Below are 19,833 nucleotides of genomic sequence, written 5' to 3'. Positions count from 1 at the left end.
GAGCCCTCAGTTTCTCGTCACGTGACTTGAATGTCCTCACAACATGGTGACTGGCTTCTTCCAGAATGAGCCATTGGAGAAAACAAGAGAGCAGGAAGGAAACCACAACATCTTTTACGTTTTAGTCTTAGAGGTCCTAAAGTGTCATTTCCACAGTGTTCTATCGGAGACTACGGAATGAATAGAGCACAGATCAACCCCATTTATTGTGGGAGGGAACTCCACAAGGACATGAAGACCAACAGGTAAGGATCACTGGGGGCTATTCCAGAAACTGACACAGTAGGAAGTAATAAGAGTTTTATTTACTGACTATTTTTTGGTTACCTTGTCTATATTTGTATACACAAATATGTATATCAGTGTTTTGTGTTCTTTTAATTACATATACATGTATATACAAGTGATGTGCTATATATAAATATCTAATCTGCTTTTTCCCCACTCAAGAATACATTTTTGAGATCAATCTGTGTTTGTATAAAGAGAGCTGATTCTTTCCCTTAAATTATATGTATATGCCATTTTTATGGATCTATTCCCCTACTAAGGGCCATTCAGATTATTTCTAATTTTTTGCATTTACAACACTGATAAGGGAAACATCCTAGTACATGTCTTAGGAGAGATGATGAGGGGTACCTGGGTGGCTCAGTCAGTTAAGCGTCCAACTTTGGCTCAAGTCATGATCTCATGGTTCGTAAGTTCAAGCCCTGCGTCAGGCTCTGTGCTGACAGCTCTGAGCCTGGAGCCTGCTTTGGATTCTGTGTCTCCCTCTCTCTGTCCCTCCCCACTCACACTCTGTCTCTCTCTCAAAAATAAGCAGACATTAAAACAGTTTTTTTTTTTAAAAAAAAGGATAGATGATGAGAAGGAAAATTGCTGGGTTATAGAATATGTGTATTTTATATTTTACCAGATGGAGTCAACTGTCCTTTACAATAGTTATCCTAATTTACCCTCCTCCCCCGCCCAGAATAGAAAAGTTTCCATTTCTCCACAACATTACTAACTCTTTTTTCTTTAACGTTTTATTTATTTCTGAGAGAGAGAGAGAGAGAGAGAGACAGCGTGAGCAAGGGAGGATCAGAGAGAGAGGGAGATACAGAATCTGAAACAGGCTCCAGGCTCTGAGCTGGCTGTCAGCACAGAGCCTGATGTGGGGCTTGAACCCATGAACCATGAGATCATGACCTGAACTGAAGTCAGACACTTAACCGACTGAGCCACCCAGGCACCCCACAACATTACTAACTCTTGATGCTGCCCAAAACTTTGAGTTGAGAAAACTTTGAGGTAGAAAAATGGTATCTTGATATGTTGATTTTTAAAAACTGCAGTGAAGACCAGATCACATAAAATTGACCATCTTGACCATTTTTGAGTGTACGATTCAGTCACATCAAGTATACGCATGTTTTTGTACAGCATCTCCTCAGAACTCTTTCATCTTGCAAAACGGAAGCTCTGTACCCACTGAACCAGAACCCCCCAGCCCCTGGTAACCAGAACCTGACTTTGTGTTCCCCTGAATTTGACTACTTCAGATAACATATGAGTGGAAACGTACTTTTTTTGTCTTTTTGTGCCTGGCTTATTTCACTTAGCATAATGGCTTCAAGGGTCATCTACGTTGTAGCAGGTGACATGCCCTCCTTCATTTTTGAGGCTGAATCATAGTCCATGGAATGGATAGGCCACATTTTCCTTATTGGTGCATTCACAGATGGATAATTGGGTTGTTTCTACTTCTTGGCTACTGTGAAGCATGGTGCTGGGAGCACATGTGTGCAACTATCACTTCTTTTCATTCTTCTGGGTGTGGACCTGGGAGGGGGATTGCCAGGCCACATGGTAATTTTATTTTTAATTTTCGAGGAATCTTCATACTATTCTCCATAGCAGCTGTACCATCTTACATCCCTTCCAAGGGCGTACAAGGGTTCCAATTTCTCCACATCCTTGCCGACATGGGCTATTTTCTGTGTGTGTGTGTGTGTGTGTGTGTGTGTGTGTGTGTGTGTGTGTGGTGTTTTGATTGCAGCCATTCAATATTTTAATTTTATATGCCCCTGAGTACGAGTGAGTTTGGGCATCTTTATATAATCCCACTTGAACAATGGGGAAATTACAGTTCTGGGAGATTAAGTCACTTGCCCCAAAGCTCAGGGCTGGACAGTGGTAGTAGCGTGGAATCAGAACCCAGGGTTATGTGGCCTCTGTACCCCCCACCCCGGTTCTTTCCAGAGGTGACCCGCTTCCAAAGCGGCAGGGCTTCTTTAAGAAAAGAAAGGAGGGGGAAGGATCAGCTCTCTGCTTCTGATTCCTGCCCACCATGCCTCTGACGAGCGGGGGGGGGGGGGCATCCACAGAGCATTATTGTTCTTGGATCTGCGGGCCAAGTGGTGTTACCTCCACCTAGGAGGAAGCGGTGTCTACGCTAATACCCTGGACGGGAAATGTGTGCCCAGAAGATTAGCTCCATTGTGTGGGGCTGGACGCTTTCCACCGACTTTGTTTATGGGACAGATTGTTTTTGTGAAGTTGTTTGCTTCAGTGAGTCTCCCAGCTCTTGAGGCCCGCTGGCCGTGGACAGGGTTAGATTTACGGGTAGCCCAGAGCGTGGGCAGGAAAGGCCACAAAGGAAAGGTCCCCTGGGGGACTTCAAGAGCCTGTCTCAGGCTCCCTCGAAAAGCAGAACCGCAGCCCTCTTCTTTTTATTTCAAAAGTGGGATGTGTGACAGGGTGGCGGGACGTTCTTTCCTGTTGGCCCTTCGTGCTGGTATTTTTGTGTCGCTGTCTACACCCCACTTCAGCTCACCTCTGCACACATCCATGTATATGGCTGGGATGTTGCGGTTGTTGCTTTTTGGTCCTAATTCCTCACGCCAGAAGCTTCCGGGCACCTACCAGCACCAGCCCCCTTCGCCCATTCATTCCAGACCAGCTGGCTCTAGTAGAGCGCGTGTTTCACACTCCCTGCTCCGAGGCTGCTAGGCCTGGCTCCTCGGGTGGTCTAGGAGAATGCGTTGTGTCTGCACGCGGTACAGATGCCAATGGCTAACATGTGCTCACTCTTCATTGTTTGGTCCTCCTCCCCACCCACCCAGCCCGCCACCACCCAGGCAGACGGCCCCATCACCCCGAGCTTCTGTCCTGTTCTCAAACCTCAAGAATTTTAGCCCAGGCGCTCTGGAAGAGAAGGGTGCAGGCCTTTTTAAAAAAGAGAGGAAGCTTCTTAGCGGCTCTTAGCATCAGTTTTGTTAACTGTGGGTCACCCCGGCTCCCAAACTTACGGAGCGAGTCGAAGATACTGGTAGCTAAAACCTTTAGTGCAGTGCCTGATTCCTGGGAAGCACTCAGTAACAGGGTCCTTTTATTTCCTGAATGCCCACTGGGGGGCCAGACCCTATGCTAGGGACATGGGAAATTGAAATGAGACATAACCTTGTCTCTACGAACTCACCTTCAACGGAGAACCGCAATAAACAACGGTTACATGTAAGGGGTTGATAGAGAGAAGCACAGAGCAGGCACCTAAATCTGGCAGGGGCTATCAGGGAAGTCTTCCTGGAGGAAGTGACATCTGAATGGAGCCTGAAAAGTGACTCCCTTCTGCTATTTAGATGAACCTGCCAAAAGCAGGCCAGAGCCTCCCATGACAGCCGTTGGTGGCCCTGCCCCGTGGAAAGGCCTTCCTATCTGCTCCAGCTCTGGCTGTTGTCTCTTGAATCCCCTCAGTGCTGTGCTAAAAAAAGAAATAAATCTGTGGTCAACTCTTTCCTCTCTCCTGTAATGCTCCGTGTCTTCATTCTCTAACAGAAAAGTTATTACCATAAAGGGATCCATGACTCCCACAGTCCCTGGGAAAGGCCTCCATCACTCATGATGTTTGTTTATTTACTTAATCTACTATGTGTCAGTAAACACCGAGTGGTGGTTAGGCGAGGCTCACCCTGGACAACCAGGTCCACGTTCTGTACAAGCATTAAAACGAGGCCTGTTTGTCTCTTTCCCGTCACTGAGCAGCCTTCTGGGTCCCCTCGGCTCTAGGCATCGCTCATGGGAATGGCTAAGCCAAGATGGCGGGATGGAAGGCTGGATGAGGTTTGAAGTCCCGTGTCTAGCGTCTGACCTGTCCCGCTCCTTCACGGCTCCTGCTTTACCCTCTAATCCTGGGAGGTGGGCTCTATTACTACTGTTGCCCTGCTCACTGTCCCAGGGGTCACACTTGCTGGGTCTACACCTGGCAGACACCTAGACAGCTGGCGGTTAGCTCAGTCCACTCAGGGTGCCTCCCAGCCTCCCAGCCGGACCTCGGCTCTTTCCGGTACCCAGTTTCCCCCTGCGGTCTGGCTGCCACACCCTTTGCCCGTGGTCGTCTCTGGTCACGCTGTGGCCACCTCACTGTTCCCAGAGCAACTGCCATCAATGCCACCCGTCAACACCATCAGCTGTTCTCTCTTTCCCTCCACGGGGCACATGGAACCTTCTGGATGCAAAATCCAACCCTCCTTCTGCCTAACGGCGCTGGGTACTGATTTTATTTGAATGTCTCTTCCTAGAATCTCATATGGGAAATGATGCAAAATCTTCTCTGCCTTTGGCATTTCCCACACCCTAATAATCTTCTCGTGGGGGTCCCACCTAGATGGACGTGAGGATGCAGCCAGCTGCTTCCCCACCTCTCTCTTTCTGTTTCTCTCTCTCTCTCCTTCTAGGCTCTTCACTCCCCTGGGCTGGAAGGGATTAGCAGAGGAGTGGGGAGGAAGGTGGTTCAAGGAAGGAAGCCAGCTGGCTGATTAGGGAACGTGTGTCTGCGGATATTTGAAAATCTTCCCCATGACGCTCCCTGCCAAGGTTCCTCGGAGGGTTGAATGGGAGAGGTATACATATGCCATCTGTGTATGTGGGATTAGACCGAAAGATAAAAAGCGTAGGTTCTAGAACCAAGCTACCACCAGCTAGAAGCTGTATGGCCTTTGGCAAATCATTTAAACTCTCTGACCCTTGGTTTGCTCAGCTGTGAGATGGGAACGATACTAACCCCTACCTCACTGTGCTCATTAGGATGTGTGTTTGGGCGCTAATCATAAAAATTGGTGCCAATTTTATTTGGGGACGTGGGCTCTTTGGTGTGACGCTGAATAAAAGGGAGGTTCATTTTTGTTTTCTCTGTAAAGAAAACGGAAACGAATGTTGGCTAGGTGCCTAGCAAATGGTCTTCGTTGTTGTTGGTAAAGGAGAGTCAGCTTAGTACCTGGTACAGAGTAAATACTGGGAAATGATAGTAGCAGTAATATTAGTCATGAGCGATGCCACATGGGGTCTGAACTGTGGACTGGCTTCCACTTGGTTGCAAGGCAGTTAGGGAAAAAAGATTGTGGGGTCCCTTAGAATCACCGGATCGTGTCGGACAAGGCGGTACTCACTGTTTCCCCTGCCGGATCCCTCTTGGCATGACACTTAGTAGCTGTTTAATAAATATCGTGTCGAGGGAATGAATGAATGAACCCCTATAAGCGGGTTATAGCTTGACCCCTCCCACACACGTGGTGACTCTCTGTCCCTATAAGCTCCCACTTTCCTCTGAGTGGCGTCAGCCAAGCGTGAGTTGTAACGCACGGTTCCGTTCTCCCGCGGTGTTCCAGAGCACAATCCCATATTAGATTTCATTTCCAGCATTTCTTGGCCTGAACTTTGGAATATACCAGGCTTTATTCACTCTACTCTTTCGAGCCTCAGTGCCTGTCTTCCTCTCCACCTCTCCACTCCCTCGAGGTGCTAATCCAACAGGTTGCTATAAATGGTGTGTTTTTCTTCCAATTGCAGTGGTCATGTTTCTTAATCAATAGCCTGACTTGTCAGCACCAAGTAAACACAGCTTTGATTTGAAGAGAAGGGGGAAAGCAAAGGGCCCTGCTGCAAAACCACACGGAGAAGGAATCCTTTCTTCCACACGTTAATGAGGTCATTAAGTCAACAAATAATAGCAATCCTCTGAGCCATGATTATGAGCCAGACACTGCTGTAAACACTCTACGGGCATTGACTCATCTTGCCCTTACAGTCTGTCAAGGTTCCGTGATGGTCCATATTTTATATGCGAGAGAACTGAGGAGCAGACAGGTTAATAGTGATGGGGCTCTATCATGAGTCACGCCCTGTGCACAGGTGCTGAAGATGTAGTGGTGAATAAGACAGACATGAATTCCTGCCTCATGGCACTTCAAGGCTAGTGGAGGGTTAGGGACAAAAAGCACACAGCTAAATTAATTGAGTAATTTCAGTGAGGGGTGGTTTGGGCCTCAAGTACCAGATAACCCCATCACAGTGGCATAAACCCTAGGGATTTTTTTCCCTCCAGTGAGAGGATGCTGGTGCTAGTTCTCTGGCTCAGGAATCTGATATTTGCATGGTCTTTTCCTCCTGGTCATAGAATGGCTGCACAGCTCCAGCCATCAGCCCTGTGATCCAGCAGAAGTTGGAAGATGGAGAGGGGTGGTGCCGGTACCTGTCATCGGCCAGATGGGGGTCTGATGGGCACCTTGGCCAGGATGTCTGTGAAGGAGAAGGGAGCTGATAGTGAGAGTCAGATCAGCGGGCCAACAGTGCCCGCAACAGAAAGTGCAGGGAGAAGTCAAATAGGACCCTGGGAGAGAGGGCTCCTGTGTATGGGATGCTGGGGGGAGGTGACAGCTGAACTGAGAGCTGATGACAAGAAGCCAGCCCTACGAAGATCTGAGGACACTCATTCCACACAGGAGACATAGTAATGCAAAGAGCTTCGTTCAGAAATGAACATGGTGAGACCTTGGGGGAGAGAGGGGTCGAGAGCGGCTGAAGAAGACAGTGAAGGTGACTGGGTCGAGTGGAGGCCCAAGGGAAAGACAGGCGCTAGATCATCTTCCAGGGTCTACTTGGTCCTTTGGCTCTTACTTGGCATGTGATGGGAAGTTACTGGAGGCTTTTAATCAGGGAACTGAAGTGACCCGATTCGTGTCTTAAAAGGAATTATCGGGGCAGAAGAACTTCTGTGAGGGGTCATGAAGCTTAAGGAGACTTAATTCTAGGTGACAGTATCATTTTCCTGGCTCCTTCCTCTTGGTTTCCTTTTTTCTGCTTCTTGGACCTCCTCCGCCTCCCTTTGGCTCCCAGAGCACCGGACGATGCCCTGCTCATCTCTGGCCCGAGGTCCAAGCAGGTGGTAAGTGTCACTTACGCTGAATGGACACAGGCAAGTGCCCCACTACAAGGTTCCCAAACTTCAGCCACTCACCCTGCTCTCTCATGCTTGGGGCGACATCAGTGGCTCTCAACTGAACGAGTTTGCCTCCCAGAGGATGCTTGGCAATTTGTCTGGAGACGGTTCTGGTTGTCATGACTGGAGGCTGAGCAGAGGGTGCTACTGGCATCCAGTGGGATGCCACTAAACATCCTACATTGCACAGGACGGGCCGCGCAAAACAGAATTATCCGGCCCCAATGGCAATGGTGCCAGGGTCGGGAAGATCTGGGCTACCTCTGCATACCTGTTCTCTCATTTCCTTAATTATATTTCCTTGTACATTCACTCACTCTCTAAATTAAAACAACAACAACAACACCACGTATGTCACTACCATAAATAAGAAATGAGTGTCACTTGCCATAAATAGAAGTTAGCCAGAAAGATAAATACTCAGAAAACAAAAGTCGACTGGAGTCCAGCTGGAGTACCCCTAGCTCTAGGCTCTGGTTTCCCGTGTTAAAAAGGGAGTTTGGGCGGGGCGCCTGGGTGGCTCGGTTGGTTGAGCGTCCAACTTCAGCTCAGGTCATGATCTCACTGCTCGTGGGTTTGAGCCCCACGTCGGGCTCTGTGCTGACTGCCAGCTCAGAGCCTGGAGCCTGTTTCGGATTCTGTGTCTCCCTCTCTCTCTGACCCTCCCCTGTTCACACCGTCTCTCTCTCTCTCAGAAATAAATAAAAAACATTAAAAATTTAAAAAAAGAAAGGGAGTTTGGGCAACGTCATGGAAGGCCAAGAAAGATTGAGGACCGGCCTTACATTAAATAAGAGGGAAGAGAAAAGGCTATAAATGCATCATGGTTCTGGACTGGATCCTGGATCAGAAAAGCTACAATTACTGGAATGACTTTACTGGGACAGTTCGTAAACTTTTGAATATGGATTTAATATTAGATGCTGGCATGGTGTCAGTATGAAATTGCCTGAGGTTAGTGGTTATACTCTGGTTATGTAAGCAAACGTCCTTCCTTGCTCTTAGGAGATATGTGAAGGATTTAGGGATAAAGGGTGATGATAGTGGCAATTTAGTCTCAAATGCTTTTGAGAATAAAGAATTTTCAAGATTGAGAGGTGAGTGTCTGACTTGCCTTTAAGAAAAAAGATTGAGCATGGTTCTCAATGTTGGCTGCACTTTTGAATCCTCCCAGGAGCTACTAACACTCTGCATGAAGCCTAAGCCTCACTCCAACCAAATTATATCAGTGCCGGTTGATATATAATACAATACAATATAATATAATATAAATAATATTATAAATATATATAATATAATATAATATAAATAATATTATAAATATATATAATATAATATAATATAATCGTCCCAAATGTGCAGAGATGTTTGAAAACCATTGCCCCAGGGAATGAAGAGTGTAGGGCCAATTCCATTATAAATCTTTCACTGTTTTATTTTTTAAAAGTGCGTGTATGTGCAAGGCGCCTGGGTGGCTCATTTGGTTAAGCGTCTGACTTCGGCTCAGGTCATGATCTCACCGTTTGTGGGTTTGAGCCCTGAGTCGGGCTCTGTGCTGATGGCTCAGAGCCTGGAGCTGCTTCAGATTCTGTGTCGCCGTCTCTCTGTGTCCCTCCCCACTTGCACTCTGTCTCTCTCTCTCAAAAATAAATAAACATTAAAAATTTTTTTAAGTGTGTGTATGTACATGTGTGTATACACATATATATGTCTTTATGTGTATGTGTCGATATTACACATATGTGTGTATACATGCGTACCTACACATACAGAGAGAAAACAAACGTGCCAAAATGTAAACAGTTGGTAACTCTAGCTAAAGAATATGAGAGTTTATTGTACAATTCTTGTCAGTTTTCTGTAGGTTTGGAATTTTTTCAAAATAAAAATTCAAAGCAAGAAAACAAACAAATAAAAGTTCTCCTAAATATACCTGTAATTTCACAAAAGTCTCAAAAAATTTTTTTAAGTTTATTTCTTTTGAGAGGGAGAGAGAGCACGTGAGAGAGGCAGAGAGAGGGAGAGAGAGAGAGAATCCCAAGCAGGCTCCACACTGTCAGTACAGAGCCTGATTCCAGGCTAGAAACCACCAACCGTGAGATCATGACCTGAGATGAAATCAAGAGTCAGACACCTAAATTACTGAGCCACTCAGGTGCCCCAAAAGTCTTGAGTTTTTTAAAAGCTCAGGAAGGGCTTCCATATTAGTTTCTAATGAGTTGAATGCTTCATATTTTACTCCAAAAGTAGTTAAGAAAAATTAAGATGTCTACCAAATGGAAATCTTCCCTGCCCTCACATTTATGTGGCTAAGATGGCCAAATTAACTACAGGTGGATACTAGAACTGTTTTGTGGGGTTCTGTTATTGCTGTGAAATCACATATCTGTTGATCTGTATTTCTTTATCTTTTTAAATTTTTAATGTTTTTATTTACTTTTGAGAGAGAGAGAGTCAGAGTGTGAGCCAGGTAGAGGCAGCGAGGGAGTCACAGAATCCAAAGCAGACCCCAGGCTCTGAGCTGTCTGCACGGAGCACAATGTGGGGCTCGAACCCACGAAGCAGGCAATCACGACCTGAGCCCAAGTCAGCCGCTTAGCTGATTGAGCCACCCTGGCGCCCCTAGAGCTATATTTCTGTATACCCATTAGACACTGTGTCCCAGTCATTGTGCTTAAGGCTAGGGTGCTCTTGAATGATACTAAAGAAAAAATATTTTCTTTAAAAAAAGAAAAACAAAAGAGGTGTTACCAAAAGAGTAGCACCAACAGTGGGCTTTCCCAGCAGAGGGATTGAAAGCAATAGAAAGGGATGATTTTCTCATTGTGATTCAGTGTTTTCAGCGGAGGGCCAGTCCACCGCAGGCCTCTGGAAGCTTAGTGATTGAGGGTTCCTCTTCAGTCTTAAGAAAGTCCTAGCCAAGGGGCTCGGGTTTTTTCTGCTGCAAAACGAAGATAACACTCTGGGGGCCAGGGTCCAAAGGGGGAGGGTCCTCCTGCCCTGTGAGGTCTCTAGATAATTAGGAACCGACTTGCCACACCCATTACATTCCAAGTCCTGGGGAAATTCCAAGGTCCTTGCAAGGCTGTCTCTGAATTCCTGGGGCCTTACTTTCTCACTGTCACCTGAGCCTCGACTTCCTCCTGGCTCCGCCAACTTCTCCTCTGGCTCTTAAGGCCATTCATTTGTCTTCCCTCTGGCAGCCAGTCAGCCCCTTGCTGCCATTTCCTGTACACCCAAACACACCCAGACACAGACACACACAGACGCAGATGCAGATACACACACACATTTAGAAACAGAGGCACATAAAAGCAAAGACATGCCCAAGCCTGGACAGGCACCGCGATCCACACAGACTCAGACCGACAGAAACATTCACAGATGCACACAGACGCATGCACAGACAGACAGACACGCATGCACCCTCGGGGACACACGCAGATGCGCAGAGGCACACCAGACCTGAGCCCGTGGTAGGGCTTCGCACCAGGGGCTGGGGCTCTGGAAGGGGACTTCAATACAGACAACTTCTAAAGGATCATTAGGGGTCTTCAGAGTGTTCTGAACATCGTCCCCTCCCTCCTTTCTTTTACTTTCCTTTCCGTATTCTTCTCCACTTAATTTTCTTCTCAGAACAGTTCATTACTTCTCAACTCTCGAATTGCGAACCGCGCTGGACGCGGCGTGCAGGCCTCTTCTGTCAGGAGCGTGCTCTATTGAAAAACAGGCCTCCCCTTTGGCCTCTTCTCCTCACAGTGGGTTTTGCCAGGGGAAAGAGCAGTGCAGAGATTGATTTCCCCACACTGGCGAGGTGTCTTTGTCCCTGCTGGCTTGTTAACAGAAATATCATAAACTTGCTGGCTCATAAACAACACACATTTATTTCTCACAGTTCCGGAGGCTGGGGAGTCCAAGATCAAGGCGCTGCTGGCTGGTCTGGTGTCTGGCGAGACCCACTTCCTGGTTCAGAGTCTCTCTGTGGCCTCAAGTGGCGGAACGGGCAAGGGAGCTCGCTGGGGTCCTTCTTAGAAGGGCACTAATTCCACTCCTGGGGGCCCTGCTGTCATGACCTCATCACCTCCCAAAGACCCCCACCTCCGGACACCTTCACCTTGGGGATTAGATTTTCATTGTATGAATATGGGGGGGGGAGAGATAAACATTGAGACCATAGCACGTGATTCCACTCCATTGGTTATTGCCACTTAGAGAGGGTTTGTACTGGGGGTAATGGTGGTGGTTTCATTCATCCCTACCCGACAGGGTAGGATTGTTGGGAAGGCGGTATGCCACATGGCAGATGGTAGTTGTGGTGGTGGTGGTGTCTACTGTGCATTTAGGATTTTATCTGAAGTCAAATAACGACCTAGTATTCTCAGCGATCTGCGCCCCATCTCTTCGAACACACCAAGCTCCTTCCGGGCTTTGCCCGTATCATTCTAAGTGGGGTTCTTCCTCTCCCATTCTTGATATATTCCACTCATTATGCCTTAGGTCTCAGTTATGGTGTCATTACCTTAGAAATGCTTTCCCAGCCCCCTTATTGATTTCCTTCACAGCATTTGGCACGGCTTATAGTTACTTTCTTTTTCTTTGGTACTTATCTGGAGTCTGTTCTCCTCCCCTAGGGAGTAAGCTCTCTGAGGACCAGAACCATGTCTTGTTGTCAAATGAAACTCCCCTCAAATCCCTCCCCCAAGAAACAGATAGCTCTTAAGGGCTTTCTTTCTTTCTTTCTTTCTTTCTTTCTTTCTTTCTTTCTTTCTTTCTTTTATTCATTTTGAGAGAGAGAGAGAGAGAAAGAGAGAGCGAACCCCAAGCAAACTCTGCATTGTCATCGCAGAAGTCAACTCAGGGCTTGATCTTATGACCATCAGATCCTGACCTGAGCTGAAGTCAAGAGTCAGGCGTTTAACCAACTGAGCCACCCACGTGCCCCAAGGGCCTTATTTCTTATACCAGTTTTAGAATAGATGCTTTCCAGCTTGCTCCTAGGAAACTTTGTCAGCCATGCCTGTGTAAATTCAGCTCCTCATTAAAAAACAAAACAAAACACATAGAAAACTTTTTTATTTTTTTAGTGTTTATTTATTTTGAGAGAGAGAGAATGCAGGGAAAGGCAGAGAGGGAGAGAATCCCAAGCAGGCTCTGTGCAAGGGTGCAGGGCTTGATCTCATAAACTGTGGGATCATGACCTGAGCCGAAATCAGGAGTCAGACTCTCAACTGACTCAGCTACCCAAACCTTTTTATTTTCAAACAATTTTAGACTTAGGGATTTTTCCAGAACAGCAGAGTATTCCTATATACCCTTCCCCCAGCACCTCTGAATTTCAGTATCTTTTAAACTATAGCACAATTATTGAAACTAAGAAGTTAACACAGGTACTATATAATTAATTAACCTATGGACTTTGTTCAGATTTCACTAGTTTTTTCCTCTGACATCCTTTTCCTGTCCAGGGTCTCACACTGCAATCATATCTCTTTCATCTCCTCTGGTCTGTGACAATTCCTTAGGCTCTCCTTGTCTCTTATGACTTTGACACTATTTTATCTTATCTTATTTTATTTTATTTTATTTTATTTTTATTTATTTTATTATTTTAATTCCAGTATAGCTAACATACAGTGTTCTATTAGTTTCATGACTTTAACACTTTAATGAAAATACATGTCAGGTATTTTGTAGAATGTCCCTCAGTTTGGTTTGTCTGCTGGTTTCTTCGGGATATGACAGGCGTTATAAGTTCTGGGTGAGGATACCACAGAGGTGAAGTGCCCTCCTTGGTTAACTGTATCAGGGGCACATAAAAACATAACTTAGTACTAGTGATGTTAACCTCAGTCACTTGATTAATATGGTATTTATAGGATTTCTTCACCATGAAGTTACTAGTTTTCCCGTTATAATTAATAAATGTCTTGGAAGGGCTACTTCATCCCTACCCTGTTTCTCCTCAAACTTTGGCCCACTTAAATTTTAGCGTCTGTGGGTGGATCCTAATGCAGCAATTATTTCCTGTGCTTTGCTAATGGTGAAAACTTTTTTTTTTAATTTCCTTCATTCACTCTACATTTATTAATTGTAATTCTTCTTGTGGGGATGAGCACTGGGTGTTATATGGAAACCAACTTGACAACAAACTATTTAAAAAAATTGTAATTCTTCTTTAAGGAGAGAGACTGCCTCCCTTCCATCTTTCCTTCCATCAATATGAACTCAAAGGTATTTATTTCATTTTAAGGTTTATAATCCAACACTATTGGGTTTTTTTGTTGTTGTTGCTTAGACTGTTCCCGTTCAGGCCATTGGGAGCTCTTCCACATTGGCTCCTTTATCCTCAAAATTAACACCTAGACTTTTTAAAGCAATTCTCTATTTTCTTGGCACTACATAGTGCTCCCGGCTAGTCTGGTATATTCCTTGTCCCAGCTCTGGAAACAACCACTTCTCCCAGGAGCCCTGGTCCCTCTGATTGGAATATGTAAGACATGAGTGTTAAAGGTTCTCATTGCTAGCGAGGAATCCTTGCTTCTAGGTCCCCTCAGTGTTTAGAGCTTGGAAATGTATACATTGATCCATGCAAACACACACATCTGTATTTCTATCTCTATTTCTTTCTTTCTTTTTTTTTTTTTAATGTTTTTTATTTCTGAGAGAGAGAGAGAGAGACAGTGTGAGCAGGGGAGGGTAAGAGAGAGGGAGGTACAGAATCTGAAACAGGCTCCAGGCTCCGAGCTGGCAGTTAGCACAGAGCCCGACGCGGGGCTCCAACCCACGAACTGTGAGATCATGACCTGAGCCAAAGTTGGACACTTAAGCGACTGAGCCACCCAGGCGCCCCTATCTCTATCTATTTCTTAAGAAACTTTAGTTCACAACCAAACTACTGATTTTAGCCCATCACCATAGCTTCCCTCCTTATTTGTAATTTTCTTTATTTGCCACGTTGTGTTTTTTGCATCGAAGGGCTGGTCCCTAAATCTTGGTAAATGGCAAAACATGCCCCCATCTCGTCTCATCCGTCCCCCCTTCCTTTCTCCCCACGGAATGACTGACATGAGAACACAGCATCGAATGCCGGAAGCTGCTGTCAGAAGCGAGACGGAAGGGAACCCAGATTTTACAGTCCTTCTTAGTGCAAAAAGCACTACTTACATCGTTAATATTTTATCGGCAGTGGGGTGCATGAGGTCAGCCCAGGCTCTGGAATGTAAGCTTATTGTTCCAGCCAAATGAGTCAGTTGAAATGGGAATACAAATTTATTTGAGCAGCTGTCTGTCAATAAAGTCTCAGGGAGATGGAGAGGAGGAAGGACGTTTTTCTGTTTTCTGCTCGAGCCCTCTGGATAAACCTCTCAACTAGTGGTGCTCTTACCTTGACCGCTGTCCGTGATGCATGCATCTCCCCTCTTGGGGCCGCCTTCTTATCCCTTCCTTGATCTTTGCCCTTCCTGCTCGCAGCATGCAAGCTGTTTTCTTTTCCTCTGACTTCCCGTCTTTCTCTCCCTCTTCACAGACCTTGGTGCCTTTCACAGAAAAGTGGATCCTAGCAGAAAACTTGCGTGGCTGGCCCGGTCCGCAGAAACTTCTCAATCAGAAAAACCTAGCTGACATTTTTCTTTATTTTTTTGTCTGAGGTTTGGTTTTTATTCGGTCAGTTCCCTGCTCTGGTAACACTTCTGGTGTGGGGGAATTTTGTTTTTCCGTTCCTTTTCATACCAGCTTGGAGTTGTTCAGCATGAAACCTCAGGAATGTTTTCTCAAAAACCCAGATTTTGCCCACTGTGCTCCGGATGTATGAAAGATAAGGAAGGCAAGGGTTGTTCGCACTCATGGATTAAGGAGCGTTTATTATTTGAAACTCAAAAGCCTGACTCTTTTAGCTCTCTCTGGGAAGAAAGAAGTAAACGCGTTCCAGGTATTATTATTGTTATGATGATTTTTTTGTGCTATCAATGATTCCAGAAGTCCACAGGCCTCTTTGACTGGGATCCTGCCACTCCCATAGCAAGGGGTGGGGGCCATCTTCACAGTGGTTGGGCCAAACAGGAATGAACCCAGAGTATCCCGGAGCAGGAGGAAGTCAAGTCCGTGAGATGGGGAGCCTCGGGAGAGCCCATATTTTCTTAGCTGTATCCAGGTAGCCTGGATGGAAAAGTATTGGCAGCCACCATTTCCTGAGGAGCTGGTTGGCCAGCTTCCCCAGGGGGCACTAAGGATGCTAAACCCTAGTGGTTGTGGGCACTGAACCATCAATGAAACAACGAAGAACTCATTTCAAACATTCCAAGAATACTCTCCATTTTTGGAAGGAATGTTTAGCAAAGTCACTCAGGGTTGGCGGAAGGGAGGGAATATGTGGTGAGTAATTATATTAATAATGACAGTTATGGGGCATGCTCAGTACTGGTAGTAGGTGATGATAAGAAAGAGGCAGGGACAATAATGGTAATGATGAACGTGGCTGGAATTTAATTCAGTTCTCATGGTTCACTGAATTCTCATAACAGTTGTGTGAGGCAGGGACTGTGATGCATCCCATTTGACGTCTAAGAAACTGAGGCTCAGAAGAGATTAAATATGGCGGTTGTGGTCACAAAGCTACAAAGGGGCAGGGCCTGGATTACAATCCTGAACCTGCTTTCTTAAATACTTTGCTGGTAGTCTTCTTGGGAGGGTCTCTCTTGTAAGCTGTAGGGCTTTGGTTTTGGCAAGCTGTGTAATAAGGTGGCTATGGCTGACGTTTGAACACAAATCCCTCCCCACCCCCACAGTGCTAGTCGGATGGCCCAGAGAAAGGAAGCCAAGGCCTTACCCTGCACAAGGCTGCAATCTAATGGAGGAGGCCCATGCCAGGATAGTTGTAGGACTTTGCTGTGGGGAATGGCCACAGCCTCTAGAGTCATCAAACTGAGTATCTGAAGACTTGGCTGGTGTTGGTAGGCATTGAGGGAAGGTATGCCAGGCAGAGGGACCAGCATGAGTCAAAGCACAGAGGTGTGAAATAGCAGTCCGTGTGGCCCTCAGTGGTAGGGACCCTGTCCCACTCTTCCATCACATGATGAGCCGATAGTAATGCAAAGACTTCAGGCTAGCCGGCGCATCAGAATCACTGGGAAGCCCCATGGAACTGCAGAGGCTGGGCCCCACCCCAGACGTCTTGAGCCCGAATCTTTAGGGCTGCTGCCTGACCTTTCTTGCTTATCTAGCTGGGGCTTGGACCATGGCAGGTGGATAAATGAGCAAATGGCCACGCTGTATGCATCAATCATGATAGGTCAGCACATGCGAGGACAGCCATTCCAAATGTAATGGCTTCCAACAATAAAGGTTTGGGTTTTACTCACATTATATGTCCCCGATGGATTGGTTGGGGGGCTCTGCTTGACACAGCAGCAGTCCGGAAGTGACATATACTCCCTCTGCTCACACTTCTTGGCCAGGACTAGTTACATGACCTTACCAGGAAGTGCCCCAACTTGGATGTGCCCAGAAGGTGGGAAGCCAGAAGTCATGGGTGATTGGTGCAGATGACTGCCAAAATCTATGAAGCTGGCATCATTAACTTCATTTTCATTTCAAAGTGAGACTTCAGAAGCTTGCTCAAGGCCAGATAGCAAATATGGAAATGGATTTGAGTTCTTTTTTTTTTTTTCTTGGCTAAAGGCCATACATACATACATATATATTTACATATATATGTGTATATATATATATTATGATGAGAATGGATGGTGAATGGCATTAAATTTAGTGGTTAAAAATCTGGGATCTGGATTACCTCCAGAACTTCAGCTCTGTCACTTACCAGATGTAGGATCTGGGGAAGAAACAGAACCACTTTGTGCCTATGAAAGAGACCGTTAAAGGATAGTAAGGCAAAGGAAGGATGTGTCTTTTGGAATAAAGTGTTTGTAATCAGGTAGTGCTTACCTGAGTGGGATTGATACTGCTCAGGGGTGGGAGGGAAAAATGTTCAAAGTCGCTCAGGATTTGGGGTGGCTCCTGACATAGCCAGGGAAGAGGTATGCCCATTCTTTGTAAGCTGCCCCTCTCCTCCTTGCTCCAGTATGAATGCGTGGTCTGTGGGGAACAGAGAAGCCAACTCAGGTTGACTTAACCACATGCTTTAGCTCAGGGAAGGGGACATCATTGGCCTTATGAGTCTGGGGTCAGTCCAGCTGCTTGGTGATATAGTCAAGGACCCAAGATCTTTGGTTTCTCAGTTTCTGTGCCATGTGGGTCCTGTCTTATCCCCTAGCTGTGGGGAAAACATGGGTGGGAATGAAGATTCCATGGAAGGCAGGGAGAGTGAACTGGCTTCCTGGTGTTTTCTCCTACAGCAGTGTGTCTCTTTTCAAGTCTCTTTGGGTGCACTTGGCTTTGGCCTGTGAGGGGTCAACGTTCTTTGTGGGAACACTAGCTGCTTTAAGCAGAAAGGGGAATGTAATAAAGGATGTTAGGTATCCCACAGAATCATAGTGAGGGCTGGAGAAAAGAGATTGAGGCTAAGCTTCTAGGAAAAATGCCCCAAACCACACTGCAGGCCTGGCCCCAGGAGCTAATGTTGTCAACCGCAACCACCACTGCCGTCAGCAGGGCGGCTTCTCCATCGGGAGCTCGACCCTGCAGCTGCCATGCCCAAACCTGGCTGCTCTGGCCACCAGTCACTTCAACAGAACCAAAGCTCATGACCGGATTCAGTCTCACGTGATGCATCCGGCCTACAGGGCCTACGTCGCATCCCCTGTCCTAGTTACAAGGAGGCAGGAGATTTGCATTCTGCTTCTACTCTGGGGTGCCAGGATTTATAACACAGACTGGCTAGCGATACGACAGCTGTGTCACTACAGCCTGCCCGTCCTTGACGAAGCACTGGATGCAGGGTGGGGGGCAGAGGTGATAAGTTTCCATAAACAGCTGGAATTGACCAACGGGACAGGACGTGTATGTGGGGACCAATGTCATAGCTCGCCACACTCTTCCACCTCCACTTGGGTTTTCTTCTCTCCATTGTCCCCATTGCTCATGGTATGTACAGGTCTGAGATACCTCTTAAATGCCCAGTCCCCCCCGCCTTCCCAACTACCAACACTTACCTACCCTGCTGATCCATGCTGTCCCTGTCTCTGGAATGATCCCCCCTCTCCTCAACCCAGTTCAGTCTGATGTGCCCTTGAGAACCCAGTTCAATCCAGATCTTTCCTATCCTCCCTTCCATCATGCTTTTTCTCCTTTCTTTCTTTCTTTCTTTTCTTTCTCTTCCTTCCTTCTTTTCTTTTCTTTTTTCTTTTCTTTTCTTTCTCTTCTCTGTTTGTTTCCTTCCTTCCTTCCTTCTCCCTCCCTCTCTCCCTCTCTCTTTTCTCTTTCTTTCTTTCTCTTTCTTTTCTTTCTTTCTTTCTCTTCCTTTCTTTTCTTTTCTTTCTCTTCTCTTTGTTTCCTTCCTTCCTTCCTCCTCCCTCCCTCTCTCTTTTCTCTCTTTCTTTCTTTCTCTTTCTTTTCTTTCTTTCTTTCTCTTCCTTCCTTTCTTTTCTTTTATTTCTCTTCTCTTTGTTTCCTTCCTTCCTTCCTCCTCCCTCCCTCCCTCTCTCTTTTCTTTCTTTCTTTCTTTCTTTCTTTCTTTCTTTCTTTCTTTCTTTCTGTCATTTGCTCTTCTTTTTCATTATATTTATCACATAATATTTCAACACCTATTGGTTGAATTATTTAACTAAAACCTGTCTCTTCTTCTATGTGATCCATGTGCTCATCAATGTGATGTGGGCATGGGCTGTGCCTGTACTGCTGACAGCTGCTAACACAGTAACTGACACTTAAATGCTTAATACATTTTTATTGAATGAATGGGCATTAAATAAATTGCATCATAAAATTTCTCCTGGCTCAAAAGGCATTTTATTTTTTATATTTTTTGTTTTATTTATTTATTTTTGAGAGAGACAGAGAGAGTGCAAGGGGGAAAGGGGCAGAGAGGAAAAAGAGAAACCCAAGCAGGCTCTGCACCACCAGCATGGAGCTGGATGCAGGGCCTGAACTCAGGAAACCATGAGATCATGACCTGAGCTGAAACCGAGAGTTGGACGCTTAACAGACTGAGCCAACCAGGTGCCCCTCAAAAGGCATTTTAATAGTGCTTTTTTGAAAATTATACCTCAGAGGTGTGCATATTAGAATCACATTAAAAATTTTTTATGTTTATTTATTTTTGAGAGACAGAGAGAGACAGAGCACAAGCGGGGAAGGGGCAGAGAGAGAGGGAGACACAGACTCCAAATCAGGCTCCAGGCTCCAAGCTGTCAGCACAGAGCCCAACGCAGGGCTCGAACCCACAGACTGTAAGATCACGACCTGAGCCGAAGCCGGACACTTAACCAACTGAGCTACCCAGGTGCCCCATCACACTAGGGGCTTTTTACTGTTTGTTTTTGTTTTGTCAAACTGTAATGTCTTCTACGGATTCTGCTGCATCCGCCTCTCCACCAATGAGACTTGCTTCCACAGTAAGACATTGCCATCAACGGGGATGTGTGGTATGCCTCGTGTCGAAGTAGAAACCTTACTGT

General features: G+C 46.1%; 1 protein-coding gene across 1 annotated transcript in view; it reads left to right on the top strand.

Moving 5' to 3' along the window:
• The first annotated feature begins 216 nt into the window (after nucleotides 1-216).
• The window catches only part of MRTFB (myocardin related transcription factor B), a 213,897-nt gene continuing 194,280 nt past the window's right edge, over nucleotides 217-19,833 (top strand). Inside the window, exon 1 of the mRNA XM_039233581.1 lies at nucleotides 217-245. The gene's annotated coding sequence lies outside the window, so the exon portion shown is untranslated. The remainder of the gene's footprint in view (nucleotides 246-19,833) is intronic.

The sequence above is a fragment of the Hyaena hyaena genome, unplaced genomic scaffold, assembly GCF_003009895.1.
Source record: "Hyaena hyaena isolate Hyena2069 unplaced genomic scaffold, ASM300989v1 scaffold_76, whole genome shotgun sequence".
Lineage (NCBI taxonomy): Eukaryota > Metazoa > Chordata > Mammalia > Carnivora > Hyaenidae > Hyaena > Hyaena hyaena.
Note: the sequence above shows the minus strand (reverse complement) of the source record. Positions and strands in the feature narration are given on the sequence as shown.